Source organism: Oryctolagus cuniculus, chromosome 15 (assembly GCF_964237555.1).
Source record: "Oryctolagus cuniculus chromosome 15, mOryCun1.1, whole genome shotgun sequence".
Classification (NCBI taxonomy): Eukaryota; Metazoa; Chordata; class Mammalia; order Lagomorpha; family Leporidae; genus Oryctolagus; species Oryctolagus cuniculus.
This window is the reverse complement of record NC_091446.1, coordinates 72290926-72298199: the sequence shown is the minus strand read 5'-3', so window position 1 is coordinate 72298199 and position 7274 is coordinate 72290926. Positions and strand designations below refer to the sequence as shown.

Genomic DNA, 7274 nt, shown 5'->3' with positions numbered 1-7274 from the left:
TTTTAGATATCATGCCTAGGAAACATTTCTTGGTGTGTGTGTGTGTGTGTGTGTGTATTTGAAAAATAAAATAAAGTTATAAAACAATCTCAAGCCTTTCATGAACTAATTAAAAATTAGTAGAAAGGGGCACATACACAGGGAAAAATCATTATTTGATAACAGGCAATGCATGATATGACACTAATGATAAAAAGGACCTCAGAGGCTTCGTAACACTAGCAGTTATTACCATTGTAATCACTGAGCATGTTCTTCTACGGCAGGCAATTTTGTGGACAGTTTTCTATTCTGTTGGCAGCAGAGTACCAAACAGAACAAGCATTGACACTGGCAATCCTGGAGGAGGATGACAGACAAGTGGAGCTGAACCAGCCCAGCCAGCAGAATTTGGAAGAGAGACCGGACACCTGTGGTGCCGCAGGGGTTCTAGGGGTGAGGCTGCCCGCGTCTCAGCCTGAATCAGCTGAATTTAAGCTGATACACAGCTACTAGAGATGGTGGTTCTTCTTCGTCACTCTATCTTGCGGCAGTTCATTGCCAAAGTTCTGGTGGGCATAGATTTCGAAAAACTATTTGAAGCAAGTTGTTTATTTCACATTCACTGAACACTGCTAAAATTTAAAGCTGTATGCCATCCATTAGTGATTTGTTTGCTTATTCCCAATCACTGAAGAAATATCATGGTCAAAAAGTAATCAAAAGATTCAGATTCCTTATATACTAATCATAAAATAACAAAAGTGATAACTATGTTTCTTATGAAAAGTGGAAAACACACAACAAGTAATTTTAAATGCCCTTAATGTTAAGTAAGAAAAAGTTTTTATATACATTTATGTGTAAAAAAGAGTATAAAATATGACAGGAAGGGTTTATGTAAGCATAAAATATGACAGGATGGGTTTATGTAAAAATTTATTAAGACTGACTACTATGGAGTTGAAGACAGGGTTGGTGGATGTGAGAGAGATTTTCATCATTTGCTGTGTACAATTTGGCAATATTAAGAGTGAGCATTTGGCCTGAGGGTTTAGATGCCTGCATTCCATATTAGAGTACCTACGGTAGTTTTCCCGGCTCCACACCTAATGTAATACAGACCCTTGAAGCAGCGGGTGATGAAGCAAGTATGTAGATTCCTGTCACCCACATGGGAGACCTGGACGATTTCTATGCTCCTGGCTTTGGCCTGATCTAGCCAGGCATTTGAACAGTAAGTAGGAGCTCTCTCTGTGTGTCAGCCTCTCAATAAATGAATAAAATTTTAAAAAGATTTATTTAAAAATAATTTGGTTATACTCACATTATTTCAAATATAGTACCTTATTTTGTCATTTTGAAAAAAAAAAAAAAGTCAAGTTGGAAGGCAGAGTAGCTGGAGCTGGAACCAGGGACTTCCATATGGAACGCAGGTGTCCTGAACACCAACCCAAGGTGCTGTGCCAAGCACCTGTCCCTAAACCCCTAAACCTGTGTTTTAAGTGTATGTTTTAATTTCCATCATATCTCTTTCTGGCTGCAGAATTCTCACTGGCTGCTGGGGCCCTTGTTCCCCTCTCAAGGTCTTCCAATAATCCATAGTTTTATTTTTTAAATGTATTTTAGTTCAGGTTCTTCTGAAAGCACAGATTGAGGAAAGGACTTGCAACGAGATAGTTTAGTCAGTACATGAAATCAAGAATAGAAATGAGAAGGCCGGCGCCGCTGCTCACTAGGCTAATTCTCCACTGTGGAGCCGGCACACTGGCTTCTAGTCCCGGCCAGGGCACCAGATTTTGTCCCGGTCGCTCCTCTTCCAGTCCAGCTCTCTGCTGTGGCCAGGGAAGGCAGTGGAGGATGGCCCAAGTGCTTGGGCCCTGCACCCACATGGGAGACCAGGAGAAGCACCTGGCTCCTGGCTTCGGATCAGTGTGGTGCACCGGAAGCAGCAGCCATTGAGGGGGTGAACCAACGGAAGGAAGACCTTTCTCTCTGTCTCTCTATCTCATTGTCCACTCTGCCTGTCAAAAAACCAAAAAAGAATAGAAATGAGAAAAGATAGAGACAAAAAGATGAAAAATCTATTAGGCTGCTGCTGGGGCAACAGGTGCTCTTTTCCACTGAGACTTCCTTCCTTAGAAATACTCCAGAAGTGCTGGAATTTGGAGCATTTACCCATTGCTTCCTGTTTCTCGCTGGTTGAAGGTTGACTATAGCAGTGTTAATTCCTCAATGTTTCTAGGTTACAGTTATACATGGACTGGGTGAGTTCCTACAATGTTGGAGAAGTTCAGGGGCAAAAAAACAAAACGAACAAACAAAAAACCAAAACACATCATGGATGCTTTGAAGATGATGCTGACAACAGAAGGTGAAGCTGGGCTTGAATGGAGCTATCAGTTTGTAGCTATGGCTACAGTGATGGTTCAAGGGCATGTGATACATGGTTCCATTCCTGTACCTGTTTTGTATCACCCCATTTCCCACAATGAATGCTTATGCTTTATACAGGGAAATAAAGCTTATTCCAAAAGCACCTTGGCAAAATACGCCCACCCACCTCTTTCCCACAGGTTACAGGGAGCATTTTTATTACTTACATTCACAGGATATTTAGTTAAATATTTTTCTGTGAAATTTAGAATTTCTTCACATAATCACAAATTTTGTTAACTCATTGTTGGTTCATTAATTAAATTAATTGACAAGGAAACAGAGACTTGACAAACACAATGGATCACACTGAAAATCACCACAAATACAAATACTGAATCTAAAATGTTAAGAAACACATGATTAAAAATAGCTCTATTGTTTTTGTATTCCATTATTTTCATCAATAATCCTTCACTGGCTACAACTATTTTCCCTTTTCTGTAAAGCTTTCCCAAATGGGAATGACGACCGAGCAACATCTATTGCCCTGGGTCTCAACAGAAGTCTACAGGACTCAGTACCTCTTCCTGACCTCCACAGGGAACAGTCTTAGTGTTGACTCCTTTGTTTTTCCCAGTCTCCCAAATTGGTCTTGATTTGAGCTTTTTCATATTCTTCCAGACACAATCATTTATTTGACTTCTCACTTGTTCAACCCACAGATATGTACTGAATTCTTGCTGTATTTAAGGAATACAATAAAAGTTTAGGTTATAAGGTGATCCTCATCTGCTCTCTCCCAGGGACAGCACTAGCAGGAAGCTGAATCAGAAGTAGAGTAGCTGGGACTGGAACTATGTGGGACGTAGTGTCAGGAACACCAACCTAAGGTAACACCTCTCCCTCAACCTGTATTTATTTATTTTTAAAGATTTACTTATTTATTTGAAAGAGTTACAGAGAGAGACAGGGAGAGACAGAGAGAGATATCTTCCATCTACTGTGGGATGACTGCAATGGCCTGAGCTTGGCTAGTCCAAAGCCAGGAGCCAGGAGGTTCTTCCAGGTCTCCCACAGAGGTGAATGGGCTCAAGCACTTGGGCCATATTCTGCTGCTTTTCCAGGTGCATTAGCTGGGAGTTGAATTGGAAGGGGAGCAGCTAGCTGGGTCTTGAGCCTGCGCCTATTTGGGATACAGGTGTCACAGGTCATGGCTTTACTCGCTATGCTAGAGTGCTGGCTCCTCAACCTGCATTTTTAAATGTATATATTTAATTTCCATCTCATATCTTTCTGGTTGCAGAATTCTTCCAGGCTGTTCACATGTGGGGCCCTGGCCCCCATCTCAAGGTCTTTCAATAATCTTTATTTTGTGCTGTGAAATTTCTCTCAGTAGAACTCAGGATGAATCTCTGGTTATACTATTTGTCTTGCCTTTCCCTCAACTAACAGAAATAGGCACTAATCTTCTTTGATGGTTCAGACATATAACTCTCTTTGCTTGACCTAAGCCTTAACTGCAATAAAGGGTTTTGCCTTAAAATGAAGCAGCATGGTGCCAGATTTACCTTACATTCTAATTATTTGTTTAAGAAACATATATGTAAGTTTCAATGCATTTTAACACACCACTGAATTCTATTTTTCTGGTTAACATATGCAGAATAACTAATCCACAAAAGGAATGTCTTTATTCCTTTAGCTCATTAAACAAGAATAAGAAAACTTGTAAAGGAATTTATATAGAAAATAAAACAGCACTAAGAATTACCTAAAATGTATGTGATTTATTGTTTAAAGTCTTGTTTGAATTACTTTGTTCATTAGTTTCTTCTTTAAGCATTTAATACTACCTCCCCCCACCCCACCCCATTCATACATCCTATAGTTAAGCAACAATTTAAGTATGTACTGCTCTTGGTCCCTGATCTGTTTGTTTGTTTATTATAAAGATTTATTTCACAGGCAAAGCAACACACACATTGAGGTAGGGGCAGGGATCTCCCATCCACTGATTCAATCCCCAAATGGCTGTGAGAGTTTGGTTGGGCCAGGTTTAAGCCAGGATCCAAGAACTCCATTCAGGTCTCTCATGGGAGTGCAGGGGCCAAAGTACTTGAGCCGTCATCTGCTGCTTTCCCAGACACATCAGCAGGGAGTTGGAAGCCAAGCAGTCAGGATTCAAAAGGGCTCTCAGATATGGGATACCAGCATCTCCCGCAGAGGATTAACTACAATACTGGGCCCTGGGTCACTGGTTTAGATACTGTCCTAGAAGAAATGATCTCAACCATTTAGGAGATTGGAAGATGGAAAGCAACCTGGTATATAAATCAGAAATCGAGTTATACCATATTAATGGTGATAAATAGTCATTCCTTTACTCACTCATTCCTTATTTAGTTCTGTAATAAACCTTTTGGAATTTTCTCTATATACTCTTATAATGTCAATAAAGAGAAATACGACTGAATTCATAACTTCAAGTAACAGTCTATTGGGAAAGATAGACACAAAGATAAAAACAATAATATATTAAATGTAATTATAGAGATGACCCAAGGCATTGAAGAAGGAAAGAAAAGGGAGCACTTATGTGCTTTGTTGCAGTAGCACATTTTTATGGCTTCATGATTATCAAACATTTATAGACAGAGGGAAAGACAGAGAGAAAGGTCTTCCTTTTTCTGTTAGTTCACCCCCCAATGGCTGCTGCTGCTGGCCCACTGCAGCCGGCGCACCGCGCTGATCCAAAGCCAGGAGCCAGGTGCTTCTTCCTGGTCTCCTATGTGAGTGCAGGGCCCAAGGACCTGGGCCATCCTCCACTGCACTCCCGGGCCACAGCAGAGAGCTGGACTGGAAGAGGAGCAACCGAGACTAGAACCCAGCACCCATATGGGATGCCGGCACCGCAGATGGAGGATGAACCAAGTGTGCCACGGCGCTGGCCCCGGTACACTTTTATTTTGAACATTCTGATTTCACCAGAGGAGTGGTGTTTTGGAAAGGACGTTTCAGAATCTCTCCCAGTGATGCGACCTTGTGCTCTGAAGCCGATCCACTGGCAGATTCCCACACCCTCGGCACACTGTGGTGGGAAACAAGGCTAAGGTTACATTATTTTACCATATACAAGGGGTCTCCAAAACTTTGTGGAACGTGGGATTAGAAGACAAGTTTATTGTGGTGCAAAAAGTTTTGAAATCCCTGCATCTTTTTTTTTTTTTTTTTTTTTTGCTTTGTTAATACGTTTATTGTCTTTATCAGAAAAATCTTCATAGAAAATTGTTTGGTGTAGCTCTCAGCAGCCCGCTCCTGGGCTCTGAGGAAGCTTGCTTTCTTTTGAGGTACCCAGTCTTTCTTCTGGGCAAGGGACATTTTGGGACGGTTCCACCTCTTCTTTTCAACTTCTCTCTTGGCCTTCTTCGCATACACTGGATTCTCTCACATATCTGCATGGGCTTTCTTATACATCTCCTCCATGTCTGGGGTCGCATTGTTTTTCAGGTACTGAGAGAACTGTTTCTTGTAAGCATTTTCATCTTCTCCATTAGGTAACGCATGTAATCACCAACGTTCTGCCGCATAATGTGCTTCTGATGTACTTCTGCATTCAACTCCTTGCTTTCAGAATCGTAACCAGGGAATTGTTTGGTACCGTGAGGGACGGACAAGCCTCCATCCACAGCTCCCTTCAGGGCTCCAAAAACTTTATTGCCAGTAGTAGTTCTGGCAAGCCCTGCAGCCAAATAGCAGGTGAAGGCACCAGGTTGACCATCAATGCTTTCCACATTGTATTCATCTCCAGTCACCTCCACTTGGCCCTCACAGGTCTTGTCCATGCCAAACCTATTGAGAAGCCTGCAAGCCAGCAGCAGGCCAGTACAATATGTTGCAGCATAATTGGTCAAGCCAACTTTCACACTGTATTTTGGTAGTTCGTGTGCATAAGCTGGGCAGACTATAATATCCTCTTCTATACGGGCATAAGAAATCTGACAAATGATACCTCTGTTAGTTACACGAACTGTCATCCTGTATTTGAGTATGTTGTACTTATTTTTATCCTGGATCACCAAGCATTTCTGAGCATTATAATCAGTTTTACCCTCTCGCCGTCTTCTAAATTTCACTTGGTATCTCTTTTTTTTTTTTTAACTTTTATTTAATGAATATAAATTTTCCAAAGTATGACTTATGGATTACAATGGCTTTCCCCCCATACCGTCCCTCCCACCCACAACCCTCCCCTTTCCCACTCCCTCTCTCCTTCCATTCACATCAAGATTCATTTTCGATTATCTTAATATACAGAAGATCAGCTTAGTATACATTAAGTAAGGATTTCATCACTTGGTATCTCTTAAAGTAGGCCTTGTTCTTGACAACTCTGACAAACCCCATTCTGTGGAACAGAGACCTTGCCACCAGGGCTCGACACAGACCTGCAGGCCCAGCAGTGCTACAGGGTGGGGACAAAGCAGTTTTTCATAATATGTATTCGCTGTGAAGTTTTTCAAGTATACTTGTATGAAGTAAGGCCTCATATTATTGCTAGGAATATCCATAGAGATAAATAATCTCAAACAATATTAAAAGATGCTACTGTAGAATTTTTAGAAAACAAGATAATCAACTCATTTCTTTTCTTTTTTTCTAAAACTGAATAATGTTCCTCAAGGGAAATGACACCTTCTAGAATTAGGAGTCAAGTAGGTAAACTGGCATTTTGAATGTTTATTTGTTTTCATATTTTTCTTAAAAATCTATTTATTTATTTGAAAGTCAGAGTTACATAGAGAGAAGGGGGAAGGGGGAAGGAGGAAGGGGGAAGGGAGAGGAGGGAAGGGGGGAGAGAGAGAGAGAGAGAGAGAATTTCTTATCTGCTGGTTCACTTCCCAAATGGCCACAACAGC

At 41.1% G+C, this 7274-nt stretch overlaps 1 pseudogene; it reads right to left on the bottom strand.

The window, feature by feature from the left end:
• Window positions 1-491: 491 nt before the first annotated feature.
• On the bottom strand, window positions 492-6762 carry LOC100359333 (large ribosomal subunit protein uL18-like; annotated as a pseudogene).
• Window positions 6763-7274: the final 512 nt, after the last annotated feature.